The sequence below is a fragment of the Manduca sexta genome, chromosome 4 (genome assembly GCF_014839805.1).
Source record: "Manduca sexta isolate Smith_Timp_Sample1 chromosome 4, JHU_Msex_v1.0, whole genome shotgun sequence".
NCBI lineage: Eukaryota > Metazoa > Arthropoda > Insecta > Lepidoptera > Sphingidae > Manduca > Manduca sexta.
The window spans coordinates 7,568,278-7,590,417 of NC_051118.1; the positions used below are offsets into that span (position 1 = coordinate 7,568,278).

Here is a 22,140-nt window from a genome sequence, read left to right on the forward strand (position 1 = left end):
CTTTACCTTTTAAAATAACAATCAACATCAGTCATATCTATGAAAAATATTTCGATCGTTCTATTTGGACGCAAAATTTTCGTTACATTAAGTTCACATATTTTAAATTATATACAAAAAGAACAACTAACTTCAGCCATTACTTCAGCTCTACCTAAGAAAATATAATCGATATCTACTTGGACGCAAAATACGGTTCTAAAGGCGCAACATTGGAACAGCTCGCGTGGGACGATGTAATTATTAACCAAAAATCGTAACCACAGATTACTTGACATTTTAATGAAGCAATGTACCGCTCGTACCATTTATTCTCTGCCCACTCCGTGCCCATAGCGGGGCGTGCGTGGGCCCACAAGTCTGTATTGTTTACCGGTGACTTCATTTTATTTCCTCATAGGATTGGGTATTTTTTTTTAATTTGCTCAAAAGGAAAAAATAAACGTCCTGTATGTAGTTTGAGGATGTTTTTTAGAGCAACCTGTATGTGTAAAAGTAGAAATGCTTGTTTTATGAAAGTTTTTAAGTTTTATTTATGTTTAGAATATAGGTGATCAAATACAAAAGTTATTATTAACTGTATTCATATGACATTGAAATAATTATGCACTTTATCCATATACTTAGAAATAATAATATGACGATGATTCATTTTGTAACAACACTAACGAAGGGCGTAGGTGGAAACTTTTCTAAAATTATGTGTACACTCTTCCTTCAATTCACAGATAGGTACAGTCATTCACAAAAATAGCTAAACAATTCAAAATTTCAAATCGCCTTTAAACTTTTACTTCACTTAAATTAAAGTAACTTAAGGTGGTAGTTTAAATGGTTTTCTTTATTTTAGATAAAGAGAAATTGTAGGTGTTTTGATTTTAGTTAATGTGTAAACGTTTTGAAGTTTTGAATTTGTGTAGCTGCTTTCGTAACTGACTGTACATTAAAGTTTCTGACGACACTTTTTTACGTTTAATTACTGCAAATCTTTGCAATTCATAATCTATTAAGATGGATATTGCAGGCGCATGTTACATCACACCTTACAAAGCATCGAGATGACGTTACCGACAATTTGGAACTTGTGAAAAAAAACTCCCGGTCTTTGGTTAACTAAGCGAAAAAATTATGAACCATGTTTTAAACACCATTTGATGGTAGGGTTGTGTACTAATTAAGATTTTTTTGTGAAAAACAAATATAGAACATTTACATTTAAAAAAAAGTGCCTAAGTGTGATTGTATAGAGTAGGTATTTGAAAAACGCTGTTTTATTTTAAATTAAAACGGTTTTAATTTTTAAAAGGTTTATAAAGATCAAAGTAGGGATTCTAAATATAAGTATTAAATAAAAATATATTATATTTGTAGTGGTAAATGTAATGATATTATCAATAGGTATTATGTCATTTGATTATATAAAACATTTTCGTTAACAATCTCACTATAAAATATATTTTCTGACAATTGGCAACCCTAGCGGAGGTGTCGTGTCATTGACCCCGTTTTGGTCCGGCGATTGCAAAAACTAAATGCACGTATTAACGTCGCGTCATGTTTTGAAGATTCCTTTTACTACTAGCGTTTTCCTGTCTAAGAGGAACTTGCTTAATAACTTGAGGACTTGTATTGTACAGAGATTCGATTCCCAGATCGAGACATTAAATGCAACTTAGACGCTGATTATTGTGATTTTCAAACTAAGGACGGTATTGGCTAATTTTGACAGAAACTTCTACAGTCATTTTATATTTCCTGAAATGTTGCTCGTAGCGTCGCTCGTCGTACGGCCTCTGCCTCTACAAAAGTCCATTACCCCATCTGTACGACACTATCGCCATCTCTTTGACATATCGCAATGTCTAGTTTTGCCGCCAAGCAGCAGTGTGTAGTCACTGTTGTGTTCCGGTTTGAAGCACATTGTAGCCAGTATAACTACTGGACATAATGAGACTTAACATCTCATGTCTCTGGATGGCGAGCGCAGTGGAATACCGAACAATACTTTGTAATTTAAGGTGTTGGATGGTGTTTGATGTTTCTGCTGTTTATGGGCGGTCGTATCGCTTACCATCAGGCGAACGGCAAGCATGTCTCGTTATTCAAACCCATAAAAAAGTCTGATTTCTAAAAAGGCGTGATGCCTATATTCAGTATTTGCCTTAGTATTTAGGTGATCAACATTCTGATTTTACTCTATATGGGTACTAATATTGGCCTCGAAATGGAACTATTTCCCTGCTGAGGTACCTCAGTCCGCCCCGTGACCATGAAGGCTGCATACTTCGAAACGTCGAGAAAAAATTGTATTTTAAAAAATCGCGGTAAAATCCGTAAATTAGTATTATTTCCTTACTTTTTTATTTATAAAGTTACTTCTTTAATATTTTTAAAATAGCAATGCATGTAAAACATTAAAAAAAAAATGAATCACTCTCCGATGGAGAAAATTAAGATCCAAGCCACAGGTGATAAGGGATTCAAAGTGAAGAATCTCTTCATAATGTGTGGCCTGTTCAGCAATACTGCCTTCTGCATCTGGACTCTGATCCAACGGCCAATTCTTCTGAACTGACTGACTGACTGGACTGGCCCAAGAGCTTCTGGAGATAGTATTCGAAGCTCTTTAGTATGATATGTCAACTTATATATGTTTTATATAATAAGTTGACGGGAATGACAATAGGGACAATAATTATAGAGTCCACTAACAAGCAGACATGATTATTAGTTTTAGAATAAGTATCAATAATGTGATCCGCGCTCAGTACGTTACAGTTCAGGTGTTCGCACGCCTAGCTGCCTCCGGTGCGTGCGATACGAAACAAGATCGACTTAGATCGTGTAGAGAATATGCTTGGAGTAATCGAGTATATTCCATAGCCTCCATGTCACAAAGAGTGCACTATAGTTGAGAATAGAATTGGTGAGACGGATGTGCGCAGGTTCATAATTCAAGGCACACATTCTGAGTATTTCAACTTACATTTTTTGTCAATTATTGTTTGCTATCGGAGAAGGAAAACATCGTGAAGAAACTTGCATGCCTGATAAGTTCTATACAAGGATTTTGAGAGTATGTGAAGTCTACTAACCTGTCTAGCAAATGGGTGGACTGAGACATAAACCTTCTGAATATAAATCCTTCGTAGTTTCCAATACCTACAAGAACAACTTACAATATGGTTCGGCCTGTGAGGGACATTTTGCTTTCAAATAAGTCTCTGGTCTTATTTTAGAAAAGGCTGGTCAATGGTCAAGTTAGTCTCCTGATTTACAGTAGTTTTCCATTATCGATCCCAATCTCAATCTTCAATCCCATCCCGAGATTGAACCAATCAAAATAACCCATTTGGAAGCTTGTCAAAAAATACTTTGTTCTGATTGGTCCATTTTCAGATAGATCGAAAAAAGAGATTGGATATATTGAAAATGGCGGTGTATAATTTTTATTTGTTCAAACTAGCTTGATTTAAATTCAGAAGCAACGGCGCTGGTGATCTAACGTTTAAAGAACGAATGTCCACCACACGCTATGTTTTTGAATAAATTTGAAACCTGTTACACCGGTTAGGTTTAACTGTTAGTATAATAAAATGTGTCAACAAGTTTATAGACGTGGCTTTATTACTAAAGGTATAGGTAGAGAGCCAACTGATACATTTAGTTCTTGCTTAGATCCGGCCGATGATGTGATAGTAAAGGATATTGTTATCATGAACAGTAATTTAAGTTTCGGACAGTCGTAAGCTTTTGGAATCCAAGAGATATTTTTGTTTACGTTAGGTTACCTAAGATCTTCTTGTACTAGTTTCACATTCAACGTTAATCACTACATAGTATAAAACAAAGTCGCTTTCTCTGTCCCAATGTGTGCTTAAATCTTTAAAACTACGCAACGGATTTTGATGCGGTTTTTTTTAATAGATAGAGTGATTCAAGAGGAAGGTTTATATGTATAATAATAACATCCATTAAATAGTCAGCATTGCACCCGTGCGAAGCCGGGGCGGGTCGCTAATTTTGTATAATTTCATATCTTTAAAAAATAAACTAATTGCCATTTTTTTATTTGGAATCTATTACCTCGCCGGTTTAAACCACGTATGCTGCCACGAAATTAAACTATTTCAATATTTTTTATTATTATTATTCGTCATAAAATTATTCATGACCGCAATAATGACATCATTTGATGACGATGATTCAATTGCGGGCAAAAAATGCTTCCACGATTCCGTCACGCTTATACACGAGGTCTTGCAGAGGCGCTTATAGCGATCAGAGTAAACCGGATTTTGATTATGCACGTCATATTAATCTAGAATTAGTTTTCTCACATTTTCGCTCGATATGGCGATAGGCTTGCCCCTATTCGATGCCTTCATTAAATCGTGGCTTTTTCTACTTACCCGTGCCTACCGTTTTGGTGTAAAAGGCGTGTGTGTGACATTATTTAATACTACTTTTGCCTACTAATTTAATAATTTAGCTATTTTTGCAACACGTCTTCGTGGACGGGCATGTCTGGGCATATGGAAGACCGGCTTGCGCCGAATGGGACCCATTACGTACATTAGGGCCGTGGGGTGGGGAAGGGTGTGCTTGTAACAGACCACTGTAGTAATAGGTATCAGGGAGCGACCAACATGCGCCAGATTTTTATTAATACAAAATGTAATGTATGTAGCTTCACGAAATTTTAATGTTTTTTTGGGATAAAATATAACATACTAGCTTTTGCTCACGGCTTCGCTCGCGTGAAGGAGTTTTCCGGGATAAAAGTCCCACTATATATTTTCCCGGGATAGTAGCTTATAACCTTCCCAGAGTCTTATACTATCTCCATACCAAATTTTGCTATCTTATACCACGTCTTAGGTCACATCCCGTTCCCGTGGGAACGAGATAAAAAGTATCCTATGTCCGTGTCCTGGTTCTAAGCTACCTCTCCACCAATCTTCAGCCAAATCGGTTCATCCGTTCTTGACTTATAAATAGTGTAACTAACACCACTTTTTTTTATATATATTATAGATGTAAAAGATTAGTACAATGGATTGTGCTGCAGATTCTCGACAAACTAATTTCGAGTCTGTAATATACTAAAAATAAAGTATACATACTAACGTACAAAATAACGTATAACTACATGTAACAAGAGTTCCGTGACCCACACTATCATGGGCGCGTGAGCAAATTGTAAATAAGTAATTATACCGCGATGACGTAATCTAAACGTTAACTAAACGCGGACTCGCGGGACGCGGTCAAGGTCTCCGTAGGTGACCGTTTGTGGGACGACTGTTAGGGGTCGTGATAGCTTTAAAGGGGATTCGATATCAATAAAGGTTAACGTTTAATTTGATAAAGTTTACTCTAGTATTAAAATTGTAATTCATAACCTACTGAACGGATTTTGATGGAATTTGGCACATGGATAGTCCACAAGTCGTAGAGTGTAAAAAATGTTTAAGAATAACATATAAGCTACAGTTTAAAATGCAGTGGGGTTTTCTGGGTGCAATTTGCACGGACGGAACCGTGATCATAAGTTAATATGAAAATTTAGAGCTTGTCACGAGCATTCATTATAATTGTGGAAGTCTAAACTAATCAGCCGTTCAATTTTTAGTAGTCTCCAATGAATAGAACTCTGTTGAAGAACCAGTAACTGCTGGAGTAAAGTTCATGAGTAGAGATAACGAAGTCGCCCAAGCGTGACGCACTCCAACTAGGCGGAGTGACGATTTGCGAAGGCACTGGTAGAAAATGGATGAAATAAGCTGGAGAGAAGGTAAAATGGCGCGTATTGGGGAAGCCATATGACCAGCAGTAGACTGCTAAAGACCGGTGATAATATCATGGTAAAGGCTGTTGATGATGAACTAATAAAACAAAATAAAAAAATACTATTTGCGTCTTAGTATACCTACTTCAAACCACACATGTTTGAAACACATGAAAACTAAATTAGTTGGATCGATCGCTTGCCAAGGTCGTTTGTAAAGCCAAGGACTTAGTGACGCTCATGGTTAAATTATAGTGAAACGTATAATTATTTTATGTACGTATAACGAATCAACATTGCAATAAGGGTCTCTTTACAATGTCTCGTAGTTTTAATAATGATGAAGTCTTTCTTGTACTCAATTCCGTTTTTACTCTAAAGTAACTTGAGTTTAGGACTAGGGTTCTTAACTTTATAAGACCGATACTCAAAACCATTTCAATTCATAAATATAAAAAACGTAATCAATATCTTTTATATTCAGTCAGGTTAAAATAAATTATAACCTGATTGAATATAAAAGTGAAGCAAATTGTCAACTTTATACAAACAACTGTAATTCTTAATTAATCTATCTTGATGATATGAATAAATTAGATCGAAAAATCAACCCTAAGTCATTGTTTTGTCGAAATGTTTGCGGAGTGGACAACACACTTTAGGTTTCAATATGGGCATTATAAATATTATTTCGTCGGTTCCTGCGTCGGAAGGGGCTAAGGACTTAATAAAAAAATAATTTTGAAATCTTGAAGAGAGAGTGAACACCCGTGAAAGCGGAAAAACGGAGCGATGTAGTCGCGATACTACGGCCAAGATCTTTAAATAAAAAAAAGTAATCCCAGTGTCGTAATTCTTTTTCACGTAACACTATTCGTAATAGCCCGTTTTGATAACAGGAAAATTTCAGTTCGAATCACGTGGCTAGATCCATCCACAGCTAATCCAAACATCGGCTGATTAATTTGACATCGGGTGGATTCGTGAATGTACTGAAGTAATTTACTTTCGAAAGTAAACACTCGGTGATGCGAAAGTATTTTTTTAGTATTTCTGTACTTTTGAGATTGATGACTCGCTTCAATGTTTATAGCCATTCTGCGTAGTCGGAGTGGTGGACTAAGGCCTAATCCTTCCGATAGAGGCCCGTGTCCAGCAGTAGGATAGTATATAATACTGGGCTGATATTATCATATACTGAATGCCCTTATCGCGTTTTCAGTCTCATAATAATATCAGCCCTGTATTATATACTTGCCCACTGCTGAGCACGGGCCTCCTCTACTACTGAGAGGGATTAGGCCTTAGTCCACCACGCTGGACTAGTGCGGATTGGTAGACTTCACACATCTTCGAAATTACTATAAAGAACTTCTCAGATGTGCAGGTTTCCTCGCGATGTTTCCCTTCACCGTTAAAGCGAACGATAAATTCGCAAAGAGTACACACATGATTTTAGAAAAGTCAGAGGTGTGTGCCCTTGGGATTTGAACCTGCGGACATTCGTCTTGGCAGTCCGTTCCACACCCAACTAGGCTATCGCCGCTCGTTTGAGTCTCATAAGGCCCAATAATGCTCAACAATATTCTTTAAATTGGAGCATAATTAGCACTGTTACTTAGCGATAGAAATAGACAATTCTTTAGAAATCTTGAAAAATACGTAGGATGGGTATAACGAATATTTCTGTGAAGATGCCGTCACACAACTTGACCCATGGCGTGAAGATCTCCGCGGGTAAATGCTTGCGCTGTGACGGCGTATGGTAGATTAGGGAACGTGCACCACCCCCCGCACCCCGCTCAAGTTGGTCTTACTTGGTCAAGTTGTTTAACAGCGCCTTACTGACAATAAATACATAAATGGCTTCTAATACATTGCATTTGAGATTGGACACGTTCAGGCGCCATATTTTATAGCAGATGTGGTTTATGAACGTTTCTAATAGATTGTGAACTGTCGGCCGGAAAAATGGTCATATATTTCATGTTCAATATAAGATGTATTTAGTTATATAAGCGAATTAAATATTCTCTATTTTTTTTTTATTTGAAGAATTTCAAAATGTACCTTGGTTTATCACAAGTGCCTACGAGATGAATAAATCATTTTATAATTTTTTATTATTTTAATATCGTCCCTAGAGGTAGGCAGAGACTGTAGAGAGAATGATTAACGTGATATTCTTCATTAATATAGCTTTTTAATACGTGGTATACTAAAGGACAACAAAAGAGAAACTAAATATTTTATTTTACCATAGTTTAAATTTCTCGTTGTGTACACTATCCAGACAAATCAAATTTACATAAAATGCATTTAATGTATTAGATCGCGTGTGCCGATACATTTGTCCGACAGTGTAGCGTTTGTTGCGGCTTCCCCTCTGAATATTAGAGGAGGGTTGGCTTGGAGAATGAGTGCACAACAAAATATAAAGAGGGACGGGCAGACATTAAACAAAATCGATAACAGTTTGCAAGGATATTGCTTTAGAGTGAAAATATTGTTGGCGATATAGTAAATATGAGTAATATAGAATGTAGTAAAAAGGAGACTAGAACTAAAGCGCCTACATTTCACCATATTTTTCCCGTGATGTGATAGGGGGCTAGCCTATCGCCATATTGGGCACAAATTCCAATCACCGAGCTGATATTGAGTAAAAACACCAATATCACTGCCCGACCTGGGATTTGAATCCGGGACCTCAGCGTGGTGGTCGTATCGCACACGATATACAACTACACCGCAGCAGTCATGCAGGTTCCATGTGTTATTGAACCTAAAAAAAAAGATATTAGGGCAGCATTTAGTTTGTACTTTTGCAAATGCACTATTCATCGTGTTTACAATGGACCTATAGAATGTATTTTCCTGACAAAACGATGCGTTACAAATCGGCCAAATTGTTACAGCGCGTTGACCGTGCTGTGGGTCTGTGACAGCTTGAATACACAAAATAGCTCCCTCTGGGATTCAGAATTGCAATGATGCATGGACCTCAATGCCAAGTGTCAAAGAGATTGATGCCGGAGTCTTGAGGCTTTGAGAACAGTAAAAAGTTTGTAAGAGTTCTTTTTTTTTAATTTATATAGGTGGATAATATACGATTTTTAAAAAAAGGAACGCGTGATTCTTTCTTTTTCTTTCGGACGTTTTAATTGAAATTGGCTTGTTTGTAATTGTAAGCTTTAAGGTGGTAGCTCAAGGTCCATTTTCATACATTTTGTTTCGGCTTTAATCTGGGTAACTAAACAAGTATTGGCAAGTAAAGAATTTAAATTCACGTCTAGTTAGTGATTAGTTCTCGCAGTTGAAAGAAACATGTAAAAATAATTAATAATCATGGATATTTCTGCCTTTAAAATTTCGTCATATTAAATTTTGAGCTACCACCTTAATGCCCATAAAAAATAAAGGCGAATAGTCGAGATTATTTAACCTGTACAAGTTTTTAAAACGTAGCATATTATATTTAATGGTACATTTATAACCATGAATAGAAATCATCACATCCAAAATAGCTCATTATCCACATAGCATTAATACTTAATGAAGGTAGCTATTGCACGCATAAACAAACCAAAATACAATCTTGCCAAGAAAATTCGGCGCAGTTGCAATGAACAGACCCATCCAAACCTCATACGAGATAGCGCGATGAAGTCATTAGATAAAACGTTTGCAATAAACCATTCTTTAGGTATAGCATTGCACTGAGTAGATATCGCGAACTATTCGATACGATGACGTGACGCGAAATGTGAAGTGTTTTTTCAGTAACGCGCGCGCGACGACCGGCGATCGACGCTTGCGCCTTAACACTGTCGAACGAGTACCGCGTTGGCAATTTCGAATTTCGAATTTGTGAATTGTTTCGTTTGTGTTTTGTGCCAGTGTTTGTGATTTATGTGAAAGAAGGTTGTGATTGTGAAAAAAGTTTTTATGTATATTGAATCTCCGACGAAATTATTGGCACTGAATGGGAAATGCAATCGCTCGTGTTTATACGATCGAATTATTAACTTAAACAAAATCGTTTCGGTACACTACGCAAGAGGAACGTGAGAATATTACCGAAAATAATCGATTTTCTTTTTAAAGCGCAAACGAATTTTACGATCGTTCCGATTTTATTATTTGTAAATATATTGTTTTTTATCTTTACTGCGTGGGTTATGATAATCGAATATAACGATAAGTAGGTGGAGACATGTCAGGCATTTATAAAAAAGTCTACGTTACCTGACCTCAACCGACATGCGTGTTAACTCTATAAATGTCCATAAACAATAATTGCTACAACATTGAGAAAACATATTAAGTCGTTCATTTGCAAGGTTAAGATTTATATACATTGCAATTAACAAGTTTATTTTGTTTTTTTTTTAAGATGATTTTTTTGTGTCATCGCTTGAAATACCGTTATTGTTCATGATTAAACCTATTTAAATATTTAAATATCGTTAAATTTGCAAGTAAATTATTTAGTTTGCATAATTTATACAAAAATATTGTACCGTGAAATGAAGTCGGTCATTTGTCATTATGGTTTATATTGTTATGTAAAAATATGTTTAACGCCTTTTTTTACATTTTTATTTAGTAAGTTTTCAATTTATCATATTTAAAAAAATACATTTGTTATTTTTTCCGATTTTTTTAAAACTTAGTCCAATTTAAACTTTAGGTATAAATAAAGGCTCCGGAAAGGTATCCTCATGAGGCTTTTCAAACTAGCCATGTTCTAAATTCAAATTAAATCCTAAACGTTCATAAGGAAATGTTTTGACCACATAAAAACTGGCAAGTGCTTTAATTTAGTTTCGTGACAATAGTTTTCATTTTTTCCGGTCGGTTACACTACAATAAACAAATATTATTTCCTGCCAAATATTTCGTGTAAACTATAATTAAACTGTCTCGGTAGCTAATATCGCGGTTTGACTGCCGAACTGAGATCGGGCGTTCGTTTCCCGGGTCAGGAAAATTATATTGGGTGTTTCTGATCAGTATCAGTCCGGAGTCTGATATTTGTGCCCGATATGTCAAAGCTTTTCCCTGATCTCATCATGGGAGGGAAAAGTTGGTGACTAGTTACAGCCCTGCCTACCCTCTCGGGTATAACAGGCGTGAGTGTGTGTGTTATCAAAGTTATATTACAAATGCCTCATAAATTCATAGTTAGTAACGCAAACATGTGTAGGTCCCGCGTTAAATCATCTTTCGTAATCGGTTTCGAGAGAAACGGAAGTCTGTTTGAGTGTTTGTTCGAACGCGCGCGTTTCAGTAATTGCTGTTACGGTCTAGTTTTTGATATTTATGGATAGATTGTGAGGATACAATTAATTTTAAGTTATTTGTTGACGGAATAACGTTACTTATAGTTTGACAGCCTCAGTGGCGTAGTTAAATGAAATAATTTATTTGAATTTGTAAAATGTTATACATTATTTAGATTCCGTCAATATTAACTCTACCAACAGTTCGGAAAGCAGTTCTCACTAGAGAAGAACGGGCAACAATCTCGGATAAGAACGGGAAAGTTGTAATTGTACACAGTACGACTACTGCGCTGAGGTCATGGGTTCGAATCCCGGGTTGAGCAAAGTCAGGAGCAACACCAACCGCTTTACGTGCTTCTAAAATTCACCTTTTTACTACTCTCTAATTAGCGTAAGTCACAATAGTAATGAGTAATGACAATGACATTGAAAATAGTGTCGCGTTATACAAAACACTTGCTTCCTACTGTAAGGTCTCAAGCGAAGCGTGAACGAACAATTATACGGGCCGGCATAATTGTAACAAGCCACCAAGAAATTGTCACGATAATACTCCCCATAGATGTTAAGTTTCTTAGGCAATTAAGGTATTCAGTTTGATTTTATTATTGAACTAGCTTCCGCTCGCAGCTTCGCCCGCGTGGATTTCGGACTCCAAAAATGGAGCCGGTCGCGAACGTTCGAGAATGTTCGTTTTACGAAGCTACTCGCTAGGTGATTCGCTAGCCTCTAGGTGCCAAGCAAGCCGCCTGCCTGTGCGTTCGCGATCTTATATATATACAAAAATAATCCTTATAGCATGATTCAGTATTCACGCGTGATGGCTTATTATTAGCGTATTTCATGTATAACTTTGGTGTTTCTATACCGATTTCTATGATTCTTTTTATGGAATATTTAATATTTTTTAATTTTTAATAAAATTAACTTTTTTAATTAGGGATGACTGAGAGTGTTATAAACGTAAGAGTAGACAAATATAATGAGAAAGCTTCGAACTGCTAAGCTATCGGGAGTTACACGTGTTATTGTGAGTCAACCATAAAAGATAGACATATGCTGTCGTGGGATATTTTTACATAATTTTAAGGAGAACATTTCCGTCATACATGATTTTTGTGTAGCTTTAACCATTAAGGTTGCACACGCGACGGAAGCTTAAAAAATGGAGTAACTTCTCCCGTTTTCCCAACATTTCCCTTCACTGCTCTGCTCCTATTAATTATAGCCTGATGAAAAGTATACTATAACCAGCACAGGAGTATGACAAATAATTGTACCAAGTTTCGTCAAAATCCGTCGAGTAGTTTTTGTTTCTATAACGGTTATACAGACAGACAGACAGACAGACAAAAATTTTACTAATTGCATTTTTGGCATCAGTATCGATCCCTAATCACCCCCTGATAGTTATTTTGGAAATATATTTCATGTACGGAATTGACCTCTCTAAAGATTTATTATAAGTATATAGATAGATAGATTAGATATTGGTAGAGTTTCTGGTAGTTTGGAAGGCGTTCTCCAGGATTCAAGTTCCACTATGCAGTTTTTCTTGATCTAGTGTAGTCCGTATGTACTTACAGTATGGATATTTATCGATGTAGTCGTCGTGTGCATTTGTCCTCGTATTGGTCTTGACATCAAAGAAAATGTCTCAAAATATCCTTCAATTGAAATTAAACTAATTTTCCGATTCTATCGCGGTAATTAGTGTTATATTTTCTCCCGACGTTTCGAAGACTTTGCAGCTTTCATGGTCACGGGGGGGACACTAATTACTGCGATAGAATCCGAAAATTAGTTTAATTTCAATGTCTAACATTCGCGTAAACATAAGAAATCATTATCCTTCAATTGTTGACGCTGTTTAAATCTACAATAGATGCTACGGACTAATGATGATGAGTGTAGTCTATAAGTTTTTCCAGGACATGGTCTATCCAAGTGCCAAATTTTATCCAAATCCGTTCAGTCGTTTCTATGTTTATTTCTAACGAACATCCAAATATTTTTATACGGGCCCAGTGCCTCTACTACACCTGAAGGTAAGTAGAATGGGGTCCAATAGAATGTCGACTGACGAGAGATGATTACCCCTCGACAGTCGTCACAATTATGCCGGCTTGTTGGAACCAGATATACACAGTCTGATATCGAAACGCGATACTTACGTGGGCCACTATGGCGGGTTTTAACACCTTGTGTACGGTGGTCGCTATCCGCGCGGATATACAATAAATACTACTCCCAGCAAATTATTAACTAACCAGCATTATGTTAAGCGATGTAAATTTCTTTAACCCAGTATTACATCATGTCCTCAAGGTCGAATATTTGTCGACATTTCATCGAAATGATATCGATGCATTGACATGTGTAGGTTTTATGTGTAGATAAAGTATTGATAATGCATTTTGATATCGATAATTAATTTTAAATTGTTTACTTTTCGTATATGTTGGTAGTGTTGAATGATTGTGCTAAAGTTTTTTTGCGATAATAATTATAGTAAGCAATTGTATATTTCAAAGTTTGCACATAATACGGATGAATGAAATTAATGAATTACACAATGTAATGGCAAATGGCCAATATTTGCAACAAAATTTTACTTGCTTTTAAACACTTCGCACATGTGATATCGGTGTGTAAAAACATCTTTTCTCCTTCGTTGGGGCTTTAGCTTAGTCCATACAAAATTTCATCAAAATCGGTTCAGTAATTTAACGGTGAAAACATAACATACAGACTTACTGTCGCATGTATTTGCAGTAGGAATATTTCTTTTGAAATAAAACAATTTTTAGGATTCCATCGCTACTTTTCGTATTATAAATTTCTCACCAATTTATTTATTTCATCATCCAATATTAAAAAATTATTTAAAATTAAGAAAATACCTCTAGTAAACTTTACTTCACAATATTTTAAGGTCTGCAAGCATGCATAGAAAATAACACAAATCTAAATAGGTAATAGACGTAGCGTATTATCCTCGCGTGGGACCCTTGACCCCCATTATCAGTGGTATAATAAATCGCAACGAGTGCAACCTTGTGACGGCCCGTGATGACATCAGACGAGATTTAATAGAAATGCTGTTGTTTTTATATCACACTAGCTTTTGCGTGCAGCTCCACTCGTGTGATAAAGTCTTTTCGAAATATTTTCTCGGGATATAAAGTAGCTTATAGCACTTCGGAATAGCTTTCTATTAGTGAAAAATAATTCAAAATCGGTTAGTTGTTCTTGATATTAACGCCTGTAAACAAAGTCTTGCTTTTTATATTAGTATGAATTGATCTGAATTCGGACTGTTGTATAGGATAAAATAATATATTTTTATATTATATTTGGAATAAATTACACTTACAAAGCTATTGAGCCTATTACACTTACAAGGCTATTGATTATTGAGTCACTAAACTAGGTAAAGAAGGAAAATCTTTGAAGTATATTTTTACAGATACGAAATTGTTTTCACCCGCATTGACGTATACGAGTCTTTGAGATATTCAAATAATATTGCTAACAATAATTGCGTATGGTTATAAATGGCAATAATTGTATATCTTTATTGGTAGCAATATTTGCTCCGTATAAATAATGTTAAATGGTCAAACATTTTTACGAAATAACAATACAATGGGTCTGGACTTGCATGACAGATTTGGATGTCTGACAGTAGTTCCGGTGCGTTTCCGGTCATATTAAAATTTAGTACAATAATTTTAGCTTCACAAATTCGTACCGGAAGGCGGTTTTTCATTCTTGTCCAAATGTTTATTGAAAATTTAGTAGTATACATATAAAAACAAAACAAACATATGAATTGCAAACCACCTCCTTTTTGGATGTTGGCTTAAAACAAGGGAGTATTTGATTTGATTCCGAGTATTTCTAGAACTTTATATTTCTACATACATTATTCATTTAAAATAAAATAAATAAAAAAACCTTTTATTTCCTGCTAAAAAAGTTACAATTGTAAATATTAATTACAATTACAATTTTATCAGAATATAAACATCACAGGAATTAATTATTTACTGTGTTATATAATCATTTTATGTGATATAATTATTATTATTATATTTTTGCTGAACTGCAATTCATTGTATTTAAATTTGTGTAAATAATATTGCAAGAACTACTCTCAGTCGAAGGTAAAGGCCTCCTCCAGAGACAAACCATTATTCATTATTCATTTAATAAATTATTCTTTACAATTCGATATTACGTTGAAACTTTCTCCTTAATTCCTGCAATGCCTAATGAAGGAAACTCAACCGACACCGTGTAATGGAGATGTTAAAAGTGAAAACCGCATTCTATTCCATTCCGCGGTTGGTAGAGATTGCATTACACAGGTGGTACGATAATTGGAAAGCACGTATCTCTTTACCAATAATCGTTTTAATACGTGATTTTGATAATTAACTATTGTTTTGAATCGAGCAGCAGTTTGATATTTTGTTTTAATGGTATAGTCCGGCAAGCAAGCAAGTTGGTGTCCTGATAGTAATATTCATCGCAAATAAAAACAATGGAGCTATTTTAGCCGTCGAATATCTCCGTATAAAAATGCCACGTCATCATGGTCCGTTAGCAGTCCATTGCTGGACATGGGCTTTCTCCTAAACTCGCCATTTTTTCCTTCGACTTGTAGCTTCCAGTTTTTATCAGCAACTTTGCACAAATCGTCACTGCACCTACTTGGACGACGTCCGACTGTCTACAATGGCCTCCAATTCTACAAAATAACAGAGCAAGCTTGATCTATTTCATCAACTATTATTTTTTGTTAGACATTTACTGGTAGTGGTAGGTCTCTCATATGTGACAGTCCGCCTGGGTAGGTACCACCGTAATGTATATTTCTACCGCCAAGAAGCAGTGTGTAATCACTGTTGTGTTTTGGTTTGCAGAACTTTGTAGCCAGTGTAAACTGGACAAAATAAGACTTAACATCTCACGTCTCAGGATAGCGAGCGCAGTGCAATACCAAACAATACTTTGTAATTCAAGGTGTTGGATGGTGTTTCTACTCTATGGGCGGTCGTATCGCTTACCATCAGGCGAACGGCAAGCTCGTCTCGTCATTCAAAGCAATAAAAAAGACAGTGGTAGTACACGATTTGGGCTATTCTTTCACCCCGATATGGGCTGTTCTTTCACTGTGTGATCAAACATTATTTGCCCAAGTTACGATATTTCCATCACAACCTCGTAAAAAGCGATTGAATCACTCACACGAGTCGCGAAGGTCTAGCGTTCGCCTTCCCCGCCTTCAGAATACAAATGGAATTGTCTGTCTGCGCGTTTGATTGTATACAGTTTGCATTCGGTTTGACGCCTTATTCGTGTTTCATTTGCATTGTTTTTCTTTCGTTCTGGTTCTTTTTATGGGCACCAGTTGATATAATTGCTTTATTAATATTTTCGAGTTATTTTCGGTGGTCGGTTATAAATACCCGAGTTTCTTTGAATATCTTTTTTACACTAAAGTGATGTGGAAATTGAATTAAAATAAAATTGTTCCATTAATGGCGTAGTTTTTTCCCATTTTCTATATGTCGGTGAACGAGCCATTGCTGTGATCAATTTGTGAGCAACATCATTCCTTACAACTTCTTTAGTTTATTTACTTCTAGTATGTCAGTAGAAAGTAACATTAGTTAAATGTTATAAGTGTCTTGTTATGTCTTTCTCTATAACATTCTACTAGAGTTTATATACTATAGTCACAATTAAAATACAGACGAAATAAGTTCACTAACCTGATCAGTTCAAGTTCATAGAGTTCTTTCTGCACCACTGTCTTTATTTAATGTTTAAATATTACGCCATTAGCTCATGGCTAAATATAGGTGACTCAAATGATCTTAGGTTATCTTCGATTTACTCATAAACAACTTAATCACATATTTTAATAAATATATATCAGTCTCGAAAGTCTGATTATAACGTTAATTCGTCTTAATTTAATGGTAGTGGGTGTTCGAATCCCAGGTCGAGATTTTTTGTAATTTTTTTACATGAATTTCAAAGATCTGTTTGCTGTTGTTTATTGCTGTAGAGATGGTTACTAGCACGCAAGTGACTTGTACGTTCTACTTATTTATTTTCATGAAGAGTTACTCGCTCGTCTACTTACTTCATTGTACGTGTTACGAAAAATAATTACAGAGTTGTTCATTCGTACCCATGAAATGATAAGTTTAGAACTTTGAAGTTTTAAAGCATAAGAAATCGAAATCAGAAAGAAAATAAACAACAAACTGAAGACAGGAATTGAGATTGTATCTTAATTAACTTCGGATTAAACATTTACTATCGAAGCCAGATGTGAAACAGTAAACACAATAATGAGTCGACTTGAACATTTCGCTATGGAAAGTGGGCGTAGGCAGAACCTATTACAAGATATATAGTATTATTTTCAGTTCAAGATATATGGTCATATATTCGAGCAGTGGAACGAGGAAGTAATGTTGTTTTCTATTTAATTTTCTAGGGAATATAGAATGCAATCGTGTGTGTCTATAGCGCGATTGCTGAACAAATACTCTTCCTAATGCTTCATGGTTTAATTGTAATTTCCTTTAGGCTGTGGCCTTTCATATTTCTTCGGTAATTTAATGTACCTTTAGTCATAGCAAACCTTCTTCAACAATTTATTACTTTAACTTTGATTAACTCTGATTCTATGTGTTTTCATCATCGTCTACTAAAGATCAAAACCTGTCTTTTGAAGATCAGTTTTGCTTGAATTCTCAACAAAATATCAAAGTTTTGTAATATCCGTTTAGGACACAGTTTATAACTTTTAATCTTGAATAAATTTATATCAACATAAAAGGATATTAGTTTTTAACGTGGTTTACGTGGGATTTTATCTTCAACTGCGTATGCGTCTATAAAATAGTCTAGCAATTTAGTTATGTACCGGTTACTCACCGTTAGTCACGTCTTAGCTTATTCTCAAGTATTAACCTATAAATATGTTTTTCTTTTTTTACTGTATCTCAATTTTATGTTTTTATTTACATTAAGAAAATTATTTTGGTCGATGAGTTGTTTTATTTTTTCAAAACAATGATGTAATTTACTTCGATGGCGCAAACATTGACTCAGAAACCATAATCACTACGCGAATATATTTTAAAAGAACGACGAGAAAAGCCTATTAGTAATATTATAAATGTGATTTTAAGGATGTTGGAATGTTAGAAGTAGATGCAGAGACGCTGAACAAATTTTGATGAAATTTGCCAGGAAGATACATGACCTGGATTACCGTACAGGCTTTATCTCCCGGAATAATCAGAGTGACACCTTTATATCAAAAAAACCTTTCACGATAACGATATAGAAGTAAAATGTAGTGGTCTTCTAAACCTTCCTATTTCAGACGATCTTAATTGTGTCGACTAGCGAAGGATCATTATCTCTTGTCAAAGATTATCTGACCCTACTTCACTTACCATCAGGCGCAGTGAAGTCACATTGCGTAAGCCATATACAAAACTTAAGAACCATACTGCAATATTTGATTATTCTACCCTCGAGTTCTTTTGGCAGCTCTACGCTTGTTTATATCAGCAACGACATTTGCGTTCCTAATTAGATTTATGTTCTTATTGATAACATTTATCACTGATACCGCTGCAGTGTGCACGCGGATTTCATTGTTATTACCCGTCGATATGGATTACTTTTGCTTCTTTGACCCTGTGAGTTCTTTTTTTGTTTTGTTTGAGTCTTGTAGTGTTTGGATTGTTTTAGCATTTGAATGGATTCTTAGTTCATTAATGTCAGTCTTCTTGTATATTCGAATTTGAATAATATTTTGTTAATTTCTGTCATCGAACACAAGGAAGAATTGTCGTGTTCTGTTTATAATTCAATAACCAGAAGAATCACTAGGCATTCTATATATGTTTACTGTAATACTATTCTTATGTTAGTGTTTATTGTGAACAATTTCCATTAATCTATCTTAGACGACTAGATGACTTGCATAATTCAATTACCGCTGTATTTTGGCACTAATTGGATAACAGTTTACGATGCCGGTGTTAATTTATTTTGATTTTCATTCGGTTATGTTTATCTTTCCTTTCTTTATCGATTAGCGTTATCGATATTCGTAATATCGAGTAAAAGTACGCTCGTACTTTGTATAGTAGGAGTGTAATTGTCTCTGCTTTTGATGCTTTTTAGTTATTATCTACTCCTTTATTATTAACGTTTATTATTATTTGTGTTCTCTCTAATTACGTTATGATATGAGATATAATGACTAAGATCAGTAAAATATCCGAAACGTCAGCCTTTCTTTTGTCTCTATTTCTTTCCTCTAGGAGTGATATTCATCTACGATTCTTCTAATGTTATATACTTAGTCTGGCCATAAATACTGTTACACTTAATTATAAAAAAATATTACATTTGAATTTCGAATCTGTCATTTTTATACGATTGTTCATTGTGTTTTCTCATTTTGGCGCCAATACATTGTAAAATATTTTGCGATATTAAAATGGTGTGGGGTGATAAAGAGAACCGAATCGCTGTGATAGCATTACACAAAGTAGGTATGGAGCCAAATGCAATTTTTAAAACTCTCCATACACTTGGTATTAGTAAAATGTTTGTGTACCGGGCTATTAATAGGTACAATGAGACCTCCTCTGTTTGTGACAGAAAAGATCTGGCCGTCCACGTAGTGTTCGTACGAAAAAGGTGGTCAAAGCAGTAAGGGAAAGAATTCGAAGAAATCCTGTCCGAAAGCAAAAGATTTTATCTCGGGAAATGAAGATAGCACCTAGAACCATGTCGCGTATTTTAAAAGATGACTTAGGACTTGCAGCCTATAAGAGACGCACTGGCCATTTCTTAACTGATAATTTAAAGAAGAATAGGGTGGTAAAATCGAAACAACTACTGAAGCGGTACGCAAAGGGAGGTCACAGAAAAATTTTGTTTACGGATGAGAAAATTTTTACAATTGAGCAACATTTTAACAAACAAAATGACCGTATTTATGCTCAAAGCTCTAAGGTAGCTTCCCAATTAGTCGACAGAGTGCAACGTGGACATTATCCGACTTCAGTGATGGTTTGGTGGGGTGTTAGCTATGAAGGAGTGACTGAGCCATATTTTTGTGAAAAAGGTATCAAAACATCGGCACAAGTGTATCAAGATACCATTCTTGAGAAGGTAGTTAAGCCCCTTAACATCACCATGTTCAATAACCAAGTATGGTCCTTCCAGCAAGACTCGGCGCCGGGTCATAAAGCTCGGTCCACGCAGTCTTGGTTGGAATCGAACGTTTCGGACTTCATCAGAGCTGAAGACTGGCCGTCGTCTAGTCCCGATCTTAATCCGCTGGATTATGATTTGTGGTCAGTTTTAGAGAGTACAGCTTGCTCTAAACGCCATGATAATTTGGAGTCCCTAAAACAATCTATACGATTGGCAGTGAAGAATTTTCCCATGGAAAGAGTGCGTGCTTCTATTGATAACTGGCCTCATCGTTTAAAGGACTGTATTGCAGCCAATGGAGACCACTTCGAATAAGCTTTTTATATTTTTAATTGTTTTATATTTATGTATTAAACTGACACACTGTAAAAGTAATAAATGTTATTTGCAGTTAACAATTTTCTTTTTTCTTTATTACAATATTTATGGCAAGACTAGGTATATGTTATGATGTTATATTAGGTGACTTGGTCCCACTTATTTTTTTTATGAAAAAAAAAAGAAATATATGTTACACAAAAGTGTTTAGTTGATTTGAATATTTGAATTTGCACAGCTATTTATAAGGCTGACTGTACCATCTCCGACGATATTTATGATCTAATTTGAATGTTATATTTGTTGGATTATTCTTAAAATAAAATATGGAAATCTTGCAGTATTAAAACGAAACATCACATTATAATCTCCCAGTTCGCATATCTTTAGATCTAGATGTAATTGTAGTTAATTAAAATATGCTGTTTGTTTTCAAAGTGGCTCGTTCTAGGTAGTTCTAATGTTTTCCTACACACGTCTCAAGGACACGTTCAACTGAATACCGATTGTTTTGACTATGTAGAGTTTGTTTTTACACGTTGTTTTGGCTGTTTGTTTTGATTTAATTAATGAACGTAGTCTGCTATACTTATGGTAATGGATTTACAAAATCTATATTATTTTAAGCGTTTTTGTGTGCTTTAGTTTTTTTATACGTACACGCCAAACTGATCCCACTGCACCTGATGGTAAGTGGATTTGGGTCCAATAGAATATTGACTGACGAGAGTTGATTACCCCTCGACGGTTGAAACAATTATGCCGGCCTGTTGGAACCGGATATACACAGGCTGATCCCGGAACGGCGATTTGTGGGCCACTATGGCGGGTTTTAACACTTTGTGTACGTTGGTCGCTATCTGGGTGGACATAAAACATGTCCTACCACTAGCAATGTTATGCTTGGTTGTTCATTAATTACCGAACTCATGACACGTTTTTTCTGTTAGTTTTTTACGACTCATATTTGAAACAGCTGACTTAATTTTTATAAGACTGGCAACATAACGAAGTACTGCGATCTTACACTTATATACTAAAGCCTTTGCCTAGGGTTCAGGCTGCGTGAAATAGTTTCTTCTTGGATTAATGTAGCTTCCTACTACTAAAACAGTTTCAAAATCGGTTCACTAATTTAGATTAGCTCACTAAGATTAGCGCATTCAAACAAACTCTTCAGCCTTATAATATTTGTCTCTCCCGCGACCATGAAGGCTGCAAAGTCTTTGAAACGTCGGGAGAAAACTAAAATATAAAAAACCGCGATAGAATCCGAAAAGTAGTTTAATTTCAATGTCTAACATTCGCGTAAACATAAGAAATCATTATAACATTAGTATACATAGTGGCGACTGTTCGACGGAAAAGATCTAAGTTCCTCATTCAGAACAGTTTCGAACAAACACCGCACTGAACTATTGGGATTACATGTTTCTCGCGTGTTGCGCAAACATGATTTATATCGGCAGC

The 22,140-nt window shown here is 35.4% G+C and overlaps 1 protein-coding gene across 25 annotated transcripts in view; it reads left to right on the forward strand.

The window, feature by feature from the left end:
• Positions 1–22,140, forward strand: part of LOC115452387 (dystonin) — a 245,921-nt gene that overhangs the window by 136,579 nt on the left and 87,202 nt on the right. Inside the window, exon 1 of one of the 25 annotated variants that reach the window (XM_037440539.1) lies at positions 9,570–9,715. The exons of the other annotated variants lie outside the window; for them this stretch is intronic. The gene's annotated coding sequence lies outside the window, so the exon portion shown is untranslated. Of the gene's footprint in view, positions 1–9,569; positions 9,716–22,140 lie in introns of those variants that run through there. 25 annotated transcript variants of the gene reach the window in all.